Source organism: Bos indicus, chromosome 11 (assembly GCF_029378745.1).
Source record: "Bos indicus isolate NIAB-ARS_2022 breed Sahiwal x Tharparkar chromosome 11, NIAB-ARS_B.indTharparkar_mat_pri_1.0, whole genome shotgun sequence".
Lineage (NCBI taxonomy): Eukaryota > Metazoa > Chordata > Mammalia > Artiodactyla > Bovidae > Bos > Bos indicus.
Genome location: NC_091770.1, coordinates 7,027,508 through 7,045,350, shown reverse-complemented (window position 1 = coordinate 7,045,350; position 17,843 = coordinate 7,027,508). Strand labels below are relative to the sequence as shown.

The window sequence follows — 17,843 nt, the reverse complement described above, 5'->3', positions numbered from 1 at the left end:
AACCCACCAGGCTCCTCTGTCCGTGAGTTTCTCCAGGCAAGAATACTGGAGTGGTTTGCCATTTACTTCTCCTGGGTATCTTCCTGACCCTGGGATTGAACCCGGTTTCCTGCATTGGCAGGTGGATTCTTTACCACTGAGCCACTTGGGAAGCCCCATTTTTCTCCATACTCGCAAAAAACTGGAAAGTGTAGAAGGGCAAGCAGAGAAATACAGACCCTCATAATCATAGGACAAATATTTTGAAGGACGTAGATGAAGAGTTCTCCTACTGGAAAAGCAAGAATCTGAAAACCAAAGACATCCCCGAGCTTTTTGAGTTACTGGTCCACATATCCAAATGTGGAAGGGTCAAGCTCCTCACCTACACATCCTGTTCAAGAGCAGAGAGAACTCTCCTTCCTGTTGGGGATTCTGTGATTCAAATCAGCAGCCACCGTGGGCCACCAGTAGGGCAGAGGTGAAGATTCCCAAAGTAGGAAAAGTAAAAAAATAATGATGACGATGAGGGCTGACATTATTAAGCATTTGATATTAGCTAAGTGGTGGTTTAGTTACTAAGTCTTGTGACTCCATAGACTGTAGACTGCCAGGCTCCTCTGTCCATGAGATTTCCTGGGCAAGAATACTGGAGTGGGTTGTCATTTCCTTCTCCAGGGGATCTTCCTGACCCAGGGATCAAACCCAGCTCTCCTGCATTGCAGGCGGATTCTTTACTGACTGAGTCACCTATGACTTTACACCCATTTCATCTTTAGACACCACCCTCTGAGCCTGATGTTAGTACTAATATGCTGGCTTTATAAGTGAACAGTACGAGAATTAAAGAGGTTAGGTGAATAGTCTAGAGTCATGAGTAAGAGCAGGGATTAAATGTGGTTCTGTGGGTGTCGGAGCTTTCTCTCATATACTGTATACAGACTAGCAGGAATGTCATGACAAGGTCCATATTGAGACTTTGGGGGCAGTGACACATGAATGTCATTGAATACGGCACATGAATATACATAGCTCCCTCTTCTCCACACCTGACACACAGTGGGTGCAGCTTTAGGGGCCAGCTCTGCCACATTTGACCCTGCACGCTTTGTTGAGAGCCTTCAGAGAGGAGAGGAATGGAGCCATCAACCAGAGGTCCCCATGCCAGACATGGGTTTGAGTCAGTTATTCCTCCCTACCCACCACTCCCCTCAAAAGACAGGCCCCCAGCAGCCCTCTTCCTGAAACACATCACTCTCTTTTTTTCCATCCTATTTCCTTCCCCCTTTCCACACACTACATTCCTCTCCCCTGCCCCCCCAACCCCTACTGAGGAGCTCGTTTCTTCCCAAGATTTTTTCCCTTATCCACCATCTGAACAGATTTCATTTCTGAATTTCAGCGGATTCCAGCAAGAACAATTCTGGAATATGAGCACTCTGCATGCACTATATACCACAAGACCCCCTCCCAAACCCACCCTCCTCCATTTCTTTTCCAGTACAGCAGGCCAATGGGCTTCCCATTTGGTGCTAGCTGTAAAGAACCCGCCCGCCAATGCAGGCAATGTAAGAGATGTGGGTTCGATCCTTGGGTCAGGAAGATCCCCTGGAGGAGGGCATAGCAACCCAATCCTGTATTCTTTCCTGGAGAATCCCATGGACAGAGGAGCCTGGCAGGCTACAGTCCATAACACATCACAAAGAGTCAGATATGACTGAAGCGACTTAGCACACACATGAGGCCGAAGTTCCATGTAATACAAACAAGACTTTAAGGGACTTCATCACTCTGTACCTTGGTTTTCCCACTGGTAAGACTACCTTTTTCATAAACAGAAAATCAAGGGCAATGATTATTTTCAACCTAAATTTTTGTGTTCAAATTCCATTCCCTTTGAGATCAAAGCATTTTTGAAAAGCGCTGCAAGGAAAAACACTTACCATCTGGCTAGTGAGCTCTTTCTTCCCCAACTTCCTACCAGCAGAGTTTGCTAACTCGAAAGACCAGTTCTCTAACAGCTCTGTGCTACATAGGATAGCCACACTCCTTTTGAAGCCTTCCATTGTCCTTATCAGTTAAGAGACAGGAACCAGGTTGCTGATGAGAGCTCTGTTAACAAATATTGACTTCAGTTTGCACCATGTTCTCTGTTTGAAAGATCTCTGATGATCTGCACTTTCCACTGCAACGGTAGCTCTGCAGATGGTCACATTTCCTCTTAGTTCTGTTTTACCTTCCTTGTGGGGAACTTTTTCAGCAAAACCTCCTGACTTAATCTAGGTGGCAGGTCACTCGGTGCCCTTACAGTGAGTTGGCAGCTGAAACTATGGCTCTAAGAACCACAGTGTACATTTCTGCAGAAGGTTTTACTGTTGATGACACAATGTCTATGTTTTGAAAACTCTGATATGATTGGGTGCCTAAGCGTGAACTAGGCTCTGTGCGCAGGGATCTCTGCACATGCTGACCCCTGCGCTCCTCAGAGGCTTAGTGGACGCTCAGAGGGGCTGATCAATTACCTTACTCAGGGCAACAGCCAAAATCAAAAGCCTCTGTAACTGGACTCTTTCCATGAGAATTCCGAATAAACTGACTTTAATCATCTATGTGATTTTATTATTGTTATTCTATATTTCTGGCTGTGCTGGGTCTTTATTGCTAATTGGGCGTTTCTCTAGCTGCGGTGAGCAGGGGCTGCTCTCTCGTTCACGCTCAGGCTTATCATCACGGTGGCTTCTCTAGTTGTGGAGCCCGGGCTCTAGGACACACGGGCTTCGGTAGTTTCAGCTCCCGCGCTCTGGAGCACAGGTTCGATACTTGCAGCACAGGAGCTTAGCTGCTCTGGAGAATGTGGCATCGTCCTGGGCCGGGGACTGTACTAGTCCTAGTAGGACTAGGACTGACCTCCTAACCACTAGACACCAGGGAAGCCCCAGGCCAGAATACTGGAGTAGGGTAGCCTTTCCCTTCTCCATTCAAACTGTTGGTGACTTGCAAATGATCAGGATGTACCATCTGCCAAGGACTCTCTAATAGGAGCAGGAGCTTTAGATCTAGAGGGTTTTTCTCTCACTGACTGTGTCACTTAGGGCAAATTTCCCATCCTCTCTAAGCCTCAGTGCAAGTGGGTATTGTTATCAATTGTTTTTCAGTCAGTAAGCTATGTCTGCCTCTTTGTGACCCCATGGACTGCAGCCCTCCAGGCTTTCCTGGCCTTCACTATCTCCCGGAGTGTGCTCAAATTCATGTCTATTCAGTCGGTGATGCTATCTAACCATCTTATCCTCTGCAGCCCCCTTCTCTTCCTGCCCTCAATCTTTCTCAGCATTAGGGTCTTTTCCAATGAGTTGGCTCTTCACATCAGGTGACCAAAGTATTGGAGCTTCAGCTTCAGCATCAGTCCTTGCAATGAATATTCAGGGCTAATTTCCTTTAGGATTGACTAGTGTCAATAGTAAACAAATAATCTAATATCAGCCATAGTAACGAATACTGGTGGCTCTCTGCCTTCCCATATAATTAACCCACCAAAACTTCGCTTAAAAAACTTCAATTTTTTTTTCAAGTTTCCTTCTAACAGCTGTCTCACCAAAGGAATCAAATCTTCCCTACGATCACCATACATAAAAGATGAAAATCCACGGCAGAATCCAGTTATTTATGGCACAGTCTTTATATGGAGCCCACTTTTTAAAGAATTGTTATTGGAGTATAGTTGCTTTATAATCTTGCATTAGTTTCTATGTATAACAAAGTGAATCAGTCATACCTATACATACATCCATTCTTTTCTGGATTTCCTTCCCACTTAGGTTACTACAGAGCACTGAGTAGAGTTCCCTGTGCTCTACAGTAAATTCTCATGAGTTATCTATTTTATACATGGCATCAATAGTGTATTTATGTCAATCCCAATCTCCCAGTTCATCCCCCCACGTGTCCATGTGTTTGTTCTCTATGACTGCATCATACAGAGTGAAGGAAGTCAGAAAGACAAAAACAAATACCGCATATTAATGTATGTGTGTGTGTGTATATATATATATATATATATATATATATGGAGTTTAGAAAAATGGCACAGAGTCATTTATCACTTCTTCTTCACAGCTAGAGATTTAGAGAAAATGCAGTTAAGCAAGAAGCCAAGCAGTATTTATTGATGTGCCCAGCATTGTGTGGGGCATTGTGAGAGATCTCAGGTCAGGATGAAACTCATTCCTGATCTCAAGGAACTTAATCTTTACCCCAAAAGGGAGGGTGAGGGGAAGGTGCGTGCATGCATGCTAAATCGCTTCAGTCATGTCTGACTCTTTGCAACCCCATGGACTATAGCCCACCAGGCTCCTCTGTCCATGGGATTCTCCAGTCAAGAATACTGGAGTGGGTTGCCATGCCCTCCTCCAGGGGATCTTCCTGACCCAGGGTCAAACCCGAGTCTCTTATGTTTCCTGCATTGGCAGGCAGTTTCTTTACCTCTAGCACCATCTGAGGGGAAGGCAGCATTTTACAAACCTGAAAAAATTTGAGTTTAAATTAGAAATTTGCAACAGTCTGTATGTTTTTAAAAATTAGAGCAGGTTATACACAGAGGAGCTTGGTGGGCTACAGTCCATGGGGTCGCAGAGAGTCAGACAGGACTGAGTGACTAAGCACAGTGCAGTACATTGAGAACTCTTGAGTGGAGTTTAAAAAAACCTTTCTGGCATAGTGAAGGTATGGTTTACCCTAAATCTAGATCTCTCGATATCCCTTATCATCACAGGGTCTAGAAACAGGGTCAACTCTGCTGTGGAATGTCTTTCAAAGAACTTCTCAGCACTGGCACTGACGTACTTGACTGCTATCAGGATGATTAATGGTATCTTCAATGTTTCCATTACCAGCTCAGGACATTTTGTGAAGTTCAGGGAGGCCACCATCTATCAGGGTCCATCAGGTTTTGTAAGAAAGAAGGAAACGCTTGATGGAAGATAGAGGGGCCTTAGCAGCTGTGAGTAGCTTCAGGAGGATTCTTTTTCCTCCATCTGCAAGGTCTCTGCAGAATGTAGAATCCAGAGACACTTGCTGATGTACCCAACTAGCAGGGAGAGACTGGGTGAGCCTGGGAGGGGCCAGAGACTGCTCCCTTGAGGATCTCACCCCCCCAGACCTGAAGACCTAACTTGGCACCTCAGGCCATAGCCTCTAAAAATGATTGCATCCCCTGGAGGTGAGTCTCCTAAACAAAAGTGCCCCAGAACTGATGGAAGGCTACGCTTCTCTAAGGGGGCACAAGGCATCTGTGATGATTCACCATTCAATGACATGAAAGGAAATTGGCCAAGCTTTTTCATTTGAAATGAGGACAGACTGGTGCAGCTGGAAGAGCTGAAAACTGTTTGTTGTCTGTGTGTGTATGTACGCGCACACACACATGTGCAAGAGATAATTTATGTTTGCATGTGGATTTTGTCCACATGGACATGACATCTTAGCTCTTTACCCAAACCAAAAGGAGCTTTTAAATGTCAAAAATCAGAGCTTCCCTGGTGGCTCAGTGGTAAAGGATCTGGCTGACATTACAGGAGACATGGGTTCAATCCCTGGTCTGGGAAGATCCCATGTGCCACAGAGCAACGAAGCCTGTGCACCACAGCTGTTGAGCCTGTGCTCTAGAGCCGGGAAGCCAAACTACTGAGCCCATGTGCTGCAGCTACTGACATCCACACGACCGAATGACTCCGCACACAGGCACATACACCAACTGGAAGAAAAATTTGATCTGAAAAATTATATTTTTCTACATTCTCTCTCTCCCTCTCCTTCTCTCTGTCTCTCCCCATGTCTCTCTCCCCTCCTCCCCCCAACACACAGACAGATACACATATGCTCATATACTCATATTCTTCTTCTCCAAAAAACCAAACAGCAACAACAAAAGAAAATGTTTACCCAGTGGCTTTTATAAAAGGTGTTTATCTCTCTCCACATTTTAACAAAGTTCAGTGTTCGTATGTCCCCTGCCAGACTTGAGACATTTAAACTAAAGGATGAGCAGCTGCTGCTGCTGCTGCAAGTCGCATCAGTCGTGCCCAACTCTTCAAGACCCCATGGACTGCAGCCTACCAGGCTCCTCCGTCCATGGGATTTTCCAGGCAAGAGTATTGGAGTGGGGTGCCAGTGCCTTCTCCGGATGAGCAGCTGAGTATATATAAATTGTGAGGTCCCAGTAAAAAACTCCCTTTACTCAGTGTGACAGCCAGGCTCCAGGAGGGCCCCCAATGACCCCTTCCTCCTGTCGTGCACACCTTGCAGAGTCCTCTCTCTCACTGTCAGTGTGACCAATAAAACATGGGGTAAGCCATCACATGCTACCTCCAAGATTATGAAGAGCATGTGGCTACCATCTTGGTTCTCTCTCTGGAGTCACTGTGTCTCAGAGAAGCCACATGTAGAGCCTCCCCACGAGTGTTCCACATAGAGAGGAACCAGAGCTTCATGCCAATGGCCCACGTGAGTGAGCCTGGAGGGAGGTCTTCCAGTTGCAGTAAATCTTCTGGCCAACAGGTTGACCACTACTTTATGGAAGACTGTGAAGTAGAACCACTCTGGGATCCCTAACCCACAAAAGGTACGAGAGACAAGAATGTATTGTTTAGGCTACCCAACTTTAGAGTCATTTCTTATACACAAACAGGTAATTTAACAGTGGACAGTAACGTGTCAGTCACTATTTTCCTTGTGAATCTATCAACAAGGAGGTAGAAGTCAGGGGTCCTTGCTAGTATGAAATGACTTTCATTTAAAAATTCAATTTCTCCTGAGTGAAGTCAGACAGAGAAGGTGAAATATCCTATGGCATCTCTAATATGTGGAAGCTGAAAAGAAATGATACAAATGAACTTATTTAGGAAACAGAAAAAGACTCACAGACTTAGAGAACATTCTTAGAGTTGCTAGTGGGGGAGGGTAGGGGAAGGGATTGTTAGTTTGGGATGGACATGCACACCCGCTGTATCTAAGGTGGATAATCAACAACGACCTACTGTAGAGCACAGGGAACTCTGCTCAGTATTAGGGTATTATTAGTATTATGGTATCAGTCGTATTAGTATTATGGTATCAGTAGTATTATTGGCTGCCTGGAGGAGAGGCAAGTTTGGGGGGAAATGGATACATGTATACATATGGCTGAGTTCCTTTGCTGTCCACCTGAAACTATCACATTTTTAATCGGTTATACCCCCAATACAAAATTAAACATTTAAAATGAAAATTTCAACTTCTAGTCCTATTTAAGAGGCCTTCTGTGATCTGTGTTGTTGGGAAGTTGCTCTGTTGTATCTCTTTGGAGTTCCTTTATCGGAGGCAACTTCCTACCTTAGAGATTGTTCCACTCTTCTTAAAAGCACTCCTTCCCCTCATCTAATCAGATAAAGTTTCTTCTGTTCCACGTGCTCATTCTATATAGTCACCAGATCATTGACCGGGTGTCAGAAGTTAACAAGTCTGTTTTATCATAGACATCCTGCCCCTGGCATACTGGTCAGCAGTGGCATCTCAGAGGACTCGTGGGGATGGGTCTCTGTGGACAGAGAGCTGACCCGCATGTGGGTACCAGGAGCACAGCAGACAGACAGCAGACAGCAGGACAGAGGGACAGCCACGGGTCTGGTGGGGCAGAGGGCAGGAGCTGGGTCTGGGTCTCTGGCAGGGGCTGAATGACTTTGAGCAGGCAATCTTTGCCCTGATCTGAAATGTTCTCATCCTGATGTGGTGTCTCCTGGAGCAGCCTCTGCTCCTCAGAATCTCACGCAAATGCTTTAGTCTCTCACACAGTGAGAGTGGGAGAGAAAATCCGATGTGTAGGTTTGTTGTTGTTTAGTCGCTCGGTCATGTCCGACTCTCTGCAATCTCATGGGCTGTAGCCCACCCGGCTCCTCTTCCAGGCAAGAATACTGCAGTGGGTTGCCATGTCCTTGTCCAGGGGATCTTCCCAACCCAGGAATCGAACCTGCGTCTCCTGCATTGGGAGGCAGATTCTTTACCACTGAGCCACCTGGGCAGCCTGATACTCAGGTCTTAGTACGTCCCTTTGTGCTGGCCTTTCCTCTCTGCAGTCTCGGTTACAGCCCCTGCCTTGTAAGTCCATAAGAACATGAGAGGCAAAGCCCAACTGCAGGTCCTGTTCTCATCCACTCCTCCTGTTTAAATAAATGTTGACATTTTCCTCATGGCCCTACATCTTCTAAAACCTAAGTCTAAATATCTGGGGTTGGTGAAAATTTAAACGTGGTCATCATTTGCTGATATTCTTCAAGCCTGTAAACCTTCATTCTCAGATTATCTTCTGAGATCAAGTCTAGATATTTTGAAGAAATATTCCAAAAAAATTTAGACTCAGGAAGGAAAGAGGATTCTGGAGGGGGGAAAAAAAGAAAAAAGCTAATTTCACAGAAACCACAGACATACATTTGCAGGAAGTCACTTTAATCATCCACTTTAAAGTGTTTCTCTTCACTGTCCTGTCCAGTTTTCCTGAAACCAACTTCTGTAATTGAGGACATATTTTTAAAAAGAATTTGTAAATACACTTGTGTAATACATAGCAATAGTTACGTAACAGGCACTGCATTTTTGTCTGAAGCACAAACAACGGAGTATTGAGACACCAGACTAACTTTAAAATCATGGATTTCAGACTATGATGAGCAATCCTCAGTGAAGAAAGTTTGAAAACTTCTGAGTATTATTCCTAATAATCATTTTAATCATGCTCACATATTTCCCGTCAGCCCTGTATCTAAGACTGTGTATGTGACCATAGTTAGGCAAGACATACACAAGCTGTGTGCTAAGCCGCTTCAGTCACGTCCGACTCTTTGTGACCCTAGGGACTGAAGCCCACCAGACTCCTCTAGGCTTTAAATGAATGGTGTTAAGACCATTTTAGATTTGCTTAAGCATTATAAATGTTTTAATATCAACATTGTAAAATATATTACAAGCAATAGAAAAATCCAGTTTAATTGATGAAAACAATTAAATTCCAGGATGCATTAGAGATTAAAACAGTAAAAAGAATTTAAAACTATAAACGTAGAATAAAATATTTAATTGATTATGAGGTGGGAGTAATATTGGTTTTCTGGGCAAAACAGCAAATACAGAAACCATAACAACATAGACCAAATCAATTTCATCACGTCTGAACATATTATTAACAGACAGGAAGCAAAAGCCTGGAGAAATATTTGAAAATTTATGTATAACTTATATATGTAGCATATGTACATATATACACACTCAAGTATATACATTCTATATAAGTAGATGTTATAAATCACTAACAGGAAAGATAATTTAATTTTTTAAATGTTCAAAAAAGGAGGTATAGAAGTTTCAGGAAGCTTCACTATAAGTTTTTGATAAATAAAATGCATCAGAAGTAATTAAGAAATTTAACTCAAATACCATTTCCACTTATCAAATTTGTAAAAGCTTTACAACATTATATAATATTCAATACTGACAAAAAGAATGTGGAGATGGTGAATGTATAAACTAATACAAACTTTTTAGAGGATAATTTGGAAACATATCAAAATACTCTTTAACTTGGTAGCTTGTGTTTTGTTAATATATTTTTAAAAAGTCATGGAAGTTTAAAAATATTTAGCTTCTCATTGGCAATGTTGTGGACAATAGCAAGAAAAAAACGCTGAATATACAAATCAGAAAGAGAAAAACAATTATTGTATATTAACACATATATATGGAATCTAGAAAAATGGTACAGATGAACCTATTTGCAGGGAAGGAATAGAGATGCAGACGTAGAGAACGAACTTCTGAACACAATGAGGGGAAGGAGAGGGTGGGACATCTTGAGAGAGTAGGGTTGCCTTATACACACGATGACGTGTAAAATAGACAGCTAGTGGGAAGCTGCTGTTTAGCACAGGGAGCCCAGCCTGGTGCTCTGTGAAGCCTAGAGGGGTGGGATGGTCGTGTGGAAGGGAGGCTCAAGAGGGAGAGGATATATGTATATTTATGCTGATTTGCATTGTTGTATGGCAAAATCCAACACAACATTGTAAAGCAATTATCCTCCAATTAAAGAAAAAAAAAAAAACAGCCAAAAAATAAAAATCAAGCATATAGCCTTAGGTCAAGGATATCAAAAGAAGTAAAAGGTGATTCAGGAGCAAATACTCTAAAGCAAAAGCTAACCTTCTATCTCTATTTACACCAGGAGCGCTCCTATTTCCTGATTTCACATACACATACACATGCACACAGACACACACACATTTTTAAGACATTCTCAACAAGGAGGGCGGAGAAGGCAATGGCACCCCACTCCAGTACTCTTGCCTGGAAAATCCCATGGACGGAGGAGCCTGGTGGGCTGCAGTCCATGGGGTCGCTAAGAGTCGGACACGACTGAGCGTCTTCACTTTCACTTTTCACTTTCCTGCATTGGAGAAGGAAATGGCAAGCCACTCCAGTGTTCTTGCCTGGAGAATCCCAGGGACGGGGGAGCCTGGTGGGCTGCCGTCTATGGGGTCGCACAGAGTCGGAGACGACTGAAGAGACTTAGCAGCAGCAGCAGCAGCAGCAACAAGGAGGCTGTTGGCAAGGTTCTGCGTTTTGACCTTGAGATATGTAAGATGCCAAGAAGGACATGTCTCCAAATAAATGCCAGAGATTATTCAACCCTTCCAGTAATCTGAGGCAAAATTACAACTAACCTAATTCAAAGAATCTCCTTATTTTGAGGACTCGATAAAAATTGTGACATATTGTATGAGTCAGTAATGACATATGTAGTCTATCATTTCCCATGGCAAATCCTCCCTCCAGTAACTTCTGTAATCAAGCATAACCATTTTTACATTCTGTTTTCCAGTTTTGTCATGTACTTTAACTTTATTGCCAGTGGTTATGACCCTTCCATTCCTGGTTGTCCAAGACCACTTTGGCCGAGACCAGGGATGGACTTAAATCCTAGTTACTCAATCAATGCTAAGGTGACCCTTGAGACAATGTGTAAATAGGACAGTTATTTCTCATACAGCTTCTAGCCATTTACTAGAGAAACTTTTATTGTGTATGTTCTATATTCCAAGTCATATATTAGATATTAAAGAATAAGATGGAAATCAACTCTGAATATTCACTGGAAGGACTAATGCTGAAGCTGAAACTCCAGTACTTTGGCTGCATGATGCGAAGAGCCAGCTCACTGGAAAAGACCCTGTTGCTGGGAAAGATTGAGGCCTCGAGGAGAAGGCGGTGACAGAGGATGAGATGGTAGGATGGCATCACTGACTCAATGGACATGAGTTTGAGCAACCTCTGGGAGATGGTGAAGGAGAGGGAAGCCTGGCGTGTTGCAGTTCATGGGGCTGCAAAGAGTCAGAAACAACTGAGCGACTGAACAATGAAAACAGCAACTAACCTAATTCAGACAAAGAATCTCCTTATTTTGAAGCCTCGATAAAAAGAAATTATGGCATAATGTATGAATCAGTAGTAGCCCAGACAGTAAAGAATCTGCCTGCAATGTGGGAGACTTGGGTTTGATCCCTGGGTCGGGAAGATCCCTTGGGATCTCTTGCCTGGAGAATCCCATGGACAGAGGAGCCTGGTGGGTACAGTCCATGGGGTCACAAAGAGTAAGAAAAACATAACGTGGTAAGCAAAATATTTTTTCTGAGTTCTGTGAGCGGCTCCGGCAAATTAATCGATCCCAAGGAGGGAGTGATTAGGACCTCTTGTCTTTAATCAGTTGGTCAGAAGCACAGGTGATGATAACCTGTCATTAGAAGCATGTGTGTGTGTATGTGGAGGGGTGGTGTCTCGGAACTGAGACCTCAAACCGTGGAATTTGATGTCATCTCCAGGTTATGTGCGTGTGTGCATGCACGGTTGTTTCAGTGGTGTCTGACTCTTTGCAGCTGCATGGACTGTAGCCCACCAGGCTCCTCTGTCCCTGGGATTATCCTGGCAAGAATACTGGAGTGTATTGCCATGCTCTCCTCCCAGGGGATCTTCCCAACCCAGGGATCACACCTACATCTCCTGCATTGTCAGATGGATTCTTTATCACTGAGCCACCTGGGAAGCTTATTTATTTGGCTGCTGCTGCTGCTGCTGCTGCTAAGTCGCTTCAGTCGTGTCCGACTCTTCACGAGCCCATGGACTGCAGCCTACCAGGCTCCTCCATCCATGGGATTTTCCAGGCAAGAGTACTGGAGTGGGGTGCCATCACCTTCTCCGATTTATTTGGCTAAGTTATACCAAATAAATACATTAAAAATTGCATCTCCTGCATTGCAGGTAGATTCTTTACTGTCTGAGCCACCTGGAAAGCCCCATCTCCAGGTTATACAGGGTCAGAATTGAGTAGGGCCCCCAGACACTAAGACTTGCTTGCTGGCATGGGAAACGCTCCACCCCCACTCCCCCCCAACACACACACACACTTATTGGAATTGGGTGCCAAATCCTGATTGGTCCCAGGACACTGTACTATCACACTGGTAAAGATCAGAAAAACTTTTAATGTTCAGCTTCTGAGTCAAAGACTTCACTTACCAGGTTGGTTGGAGAACCTGATCAGAACAGAAGTCCTCATTTCCTTCCCCAAGTCCCCATTAACCTGGCGACTTGAGCTAAGAGAGTGTGAATTTCTCAGCACCACTCCTCTCACGGCTGAGGCTGAAAGGCCAAATGTGAAAACGAAGCAGGAGGTTTTCGAACACTGTTTCACTCAACCTGCCAAAACCCTAATATTGCACTTTTAGAAACTCGGCTGAAGTGCCATCAGATAACCTTCTTAGTAATAGTCAATTGCTCAAAGTTCTCAGTAGGAGTCAACGTCAAGAAAATGGAACACAGATCTCAAACAAAAGATAATGTAGAGGATGTCTACACCCAAGTCCCTTATTTTACAATGAAGCCTGGTCATGTGATGGGATGTGTCCAACACCAGTTGACGTGTGACAAATTCAAGGACAGACTCAACGGCGCTGCTGAGCCATAGCTCTTCACTCAAAGAAGGTGACGACTGTCTCAACCTTCCTTTTCTCCCGAGGACCACGGCTCCAACAGGAACCTTCTTACTGTCTAATCTGGAGGAAGTCATCCAAATTTTGTCACAAGTGCCCCATCTATAAAAAAGGGATGGTACCAAGTTGGCTTCCCAGGTGGCTCAGTGGTACAGAATCAGCCTGCAATGTGGAAGATGCAAGTTTGATCCCTGGCTCAGGAAAATCAGAATAGATGGATTGACAGAGGGAGAGCTTGTTGCTGTGTGTATATATATATATATATATATATATATATATATATATATTTAGCAAAAAAAAAAATGTTATGAAAAGGGTCTTCAGGGACTTCCCTGGTGGTCCAGTGGTTAAGGATCTGCCTTCCAATGAAAGGGATGTGGGTTCAAGCCCTGGGTGGGGAACTAAAATCCCACATGCTGCAGGGCAACTAAGCCTAATCTCTGAATTTAGAGAGACGCCCTAGTGCTACAAGGAAGACCCAGCTCAGCCAAAATAAAAAATAAATAATTTTTTTAAGTGCCTTCAAAGAAAAAATTAAGAAAGACACTTAGTAGTAAAAGAAAAAGAAAGAAAGGGATACCAAGGTTCTAGGCTAACCTCCATGTGACAAGCATCTATACCACAAGATCAGTGGAAACAGTGTATATTCTCCTCTAGGTGGGCTGCAACGTGGAATCAGCAGGGAGCCAGGTCCAATCCTGAGGATGAGCCCACTCCCAGAGAATGATGGAGCAGGGCACTGGAAGGATCTGAGGATTCTGAATGGCTTCCGGAAGCCCATCCAGCCACCGTGCCCAGCGCATCTTGCCACCCACGCACTGCTGCGTGAGAGAGGAGAAAATGGATGTCTTGTCTAAGCCAGTCTTCGCTTGGCCTCTTTTCCTCCTCTCTGACTAATGCAGAAGACCCCCTGTGTACAGAGTGACTAAGCAGTGTTGAGGATGGCCAACAGTATCAAGTGTAGCCTGCCAGAGAGTGCTTACAAGTTCAAGTCTCACTCTCTCTGCCTAGATGATGAAAACCGCTATGGTAGTTTACAGTCAAAGTATGTTTTCCCAATAGTAATGTTCCTTCTCAGCAAATAAACCAGACCTCTGCTGGTTCCAGTAGAACCATTTCAATGGAAGAAGTGTCCTAAACCTACGTATTTTTATACACAGAATATATTGTCTTGAGTAAATTCACACATCTTAAGTGCACAGTACTATGATTTTTGATAAACACATAAACCTGCATGGCGGATACCTTGGCCGCGAGATAGAACATTTCCACTACCCCTGAGCGCTCCTGTGTACTCACCTGAATGTTATAGCTCCCTGAATAACAAATTACCACCAAAACTTAGCAACTTAAAACAACAAGATTCTGTCTTACTTTTTCACGTGATTCCTGAGGGTCAGGAATCCAAAGTGGCTCAGCTGGGGTGTCTTTGGCTCAGGGTCTCTCAAAAGGAGGAGGAGGGGAGGGTGGTTTGCCTATTCGTTTTCTTAATGCTGTCCTCTGATGAGCAAAAGTTTTGAATTATTTAAACTGTATTGAGGTGTAATTTAATGCAACAAAATTCACTCATTTAAAGTGTATAATTAAGTGATTTTTAATAAAGTTAACAAGTTGTACGGCTATCACCCTAATTCAGATTTAGAACATTTCCATCATCCCAACAAGACTGTTCAAGCCCATCTAGAGTTCATTCCCCTCATTTGCAAGCCTCTCCCAGGCAACTACATTTGGGGTAGGGGTGGAAATCCGCCCACTGTGGATTCACCCACGGTGGGTATTTCATATCAGTGGAAGCATACAACATATGGTCTGTGCGTCTGCCTTCTTTCACTTGGCATGTTTCTGAGGTGCTTCCTGTATGTCTATGTATCTATACTTCATTTCTTTTTATTGCCAAATAGTATTCCATTGCGTGGATAGACCAACTTTTGTTTATCCACCCACAAGCTGATGGACATTTGAGTTGTTTCTGCTCTGAGCTATTATAAATAATGCTGATATAAAATTCATGTGCAGAAGTTTTAAATTTTGGTGAAATCTAATACATTCTTTTTAAGTTAGTACTTTCTGGGTCGACTCAGAAAATCTTTGCCCAACCTGAGGCTTTGAAGTGAATTTTTCCTATGTTTTCATATAGAAGTATTGTATTTTTAGTTTTTACATAGAATCCACCTTAAACTAAAAAGTTTAAACTAAAATGTAAAACCTGACTCTAGGTTGACTTTTTTTTCTCTCTCTATATATAGATACTCAGTTCTTTTATTCCCATCTCTTTAAGGAGTCTTTTTCTCAATAAAGTACTCTGGTGCTAAGTCAAAACCATATCAGTGTGAATCTATTTCTGGATTCTCTATTTTACCATTCATTTGTCTGTCTTTATTTTGACAACATATAGTCTTGATTACCATAGCTGTATAGTAAGTATAAAATCAGGTAGTATAAGTCTTCTAACTTTTTCTTCTCTGAAACTATTCTGACTCTTCTAGGTTCTTCACATGTTCACATAAATTATAAAATCAGCTTGATAATTTCTGCAAAATTAGTCTTAGGAATTTTGACTGAAATTACACTGAATTAGTAGGTCAATTTGAAGGGAATTTAAATCTTAGAATTATTTAAATTTCCAACCATTAACATACTGCATATCTTCATCTATTTATACCTACTCTAATTTTTCTCAGCAACATTTTGTAGTTAGAAATGTAGAGGTTTTATGCATATTGTAAATAATATTCTTAAATTTTATTTTCTAATTGTTCACTACCAGTGTATAGAAAAACAATGATTTCTATATATTGATCTTTCATCTTGTGATTTTGTAGATTCACTTGTCAGCCCTAGAAACTTTTATGTTTTAGACTCCTTTGAATGTGTTTTTTGCATACACACTCAATTTCTTTGGAAAATAGAGACAATGTTAATGTTTATTTCCAATATTTATTATCTATTGTCTTCATACACTCGCTAGGGCTCTTAGGTTAATATTGCATAGAAATAGAAAGGGCAGACATCTTGATTTTATTGACCTTAAAAATATATATATTCAGCTTTTTAAGTATAAAGTTTAAATTTAATTAGTTCTTTTCCTATCTTCTTAATGTAGATGTTTAGACCACTGATTTCAATCCTTTTTTCCTCTCTAATATAATCCACCAGTGCCATAAACCAGAGCTATGTATTTCCCTGTAAGCACTGCTTCTATTTTGTCACACAAATATATGCATATAAATGTGCATACACATACACACTCCATTCCCAATAAAATAGTAAATAAAATGTTTTTATTTTATAAATACATTTATAATCACCTATAAATACATTATAATCACCTTTCTCCTACATTGGTGTCCTTGGTCATTCACCCATTCTTTCCAAATGTATTAAGCATCCATTACATGCCAGGCACTGTTGTAGATGCTGATACAGCAATGTATCCAGGTAAGTCAAGTTCCTCTTGTGTTTGAGTTTGTGAAATGCCAGATTCACACAATTGCAAAAGACAAATAGAGGTAAGAAGGGTAGTGTACCTCATTCTCCCATCTTTTCCATTCTAACATTGATAACTGAAGGATAGTGGAATAGAATCCGAGCCACAGTAACTGGAATGACTTCCACCTTCAGAGAAGTTCATGCTCTGGGTCACCAGGAAGGCCAGGGGTGTATATGCTTAAAATTCCCAGGGTGACTATGGTTTAAAGCAGAGACTGGAATCTCACTCAGGCTTGTTAGGCTGCCTAAGCCTCAGTTTCCTGAATTTTAGAACTGGATTAATACCTCCTGTCCAGGGACTTGTGAGAGTTAAATGATAGAAGACCTGCAATTCATATTAGTTTCTTTATTAATATTTTCCTCTGATAATGCTTTTTTAAACATTTTATTTATTGATAACATTCCGAATGTTGTTGTCTAATTCCTTCTGTAACTTTTTCTTTGATGCATTGACTATATAAAAGTGTGTTACTTAATATCCAAATAATTCAGGAATATTCCAGATACCTTTTTGTTGTTCAATCCTAATTTAATTTTCTCTTGGTCAGATAACTTACTCTGTATGTTTTAATTTTTTAAAAAAATGTGTTGAGACTCACAATTTCTTAGCCAGAATATCTGATCTAACCTACTTTATCCCCCACTTCTATTTGAATCAAAATATTCTCTCCCAAGAAAATCTCATATTTTTAGCCAGATTATTAGAACAAGAGTCTTTTGTTCAAATCCTCCCTGAGTGTTTGTTCTCTGGTCTGCAAAATAAGAATAATAACAATACTCACCTCATAGGAGTTGTGAAGATAAATAGCATTGTTTAAATAGAACACTGAGCATAACATCTGAATTATAACCGAAGTTCAAGCATCAGAGGTATTACTGTGCCTGTCCCATTTCCCCACCTGGACTGTAATTTCCTCAAGAACAGATTCATAACTATTTCTTTAGCTATCCTAAAGCTATGCAATAGACTACAGTGGAAACACACTGGCCTCATAAATAGACTCTCAAGCTTTGTTCTGTCGCCAAAAAGTACACTCTCCGTGCCATGTGCGTTAAAGACCAAAGATCCAGGCAAAACAGCAAGAACCCTACTGAAAGCAAAACAAATGTGGTCTCTGCCCCAGTAGAGCTGACAGCCTGCTGCAGGAAACAGGTATCAATCAAATATTTAACCCTCCCCCCAAAAAAAGTTTTTTTAAAAAATTATGCTTCTCATTTTCAATATATTTTACATCCTGCTGCCAGATTAATATTTCAGTTACTCTTAAGAAATTATTCAGTGACTTACTACTGCCTTTGGATAAAGTCCAAAAT

At 42.0% G+C, this 17,843-nt stretch overlaps 1 protein-coding gene across 3 annotated transcripts in view; it reads right to left on the bottom strand.

The window, feature by feature from the left end:
* IL1RL1 (interleukin 1 receptor like 1) overlaps positions 1-2,595 on the bottom strand; it is a 28,754-nt gene extending 26,159 nt beyond the window's left edge. For all 3 annotated transcript variants that reach the window (XM_070798381.1, XM_070798380.1, XM_070798382.1), the window contains exon 1: positions 1,923-2,595. The gene's annotated coding sequence lies outside the window, so the exon portion shown is untranslated. The remainder of the gene's footprint in view (positions 1-1,922) is intronic.
* Between the last annotated feature and the right edge of the window lie 15,248 nt (positions 2,596-17,843).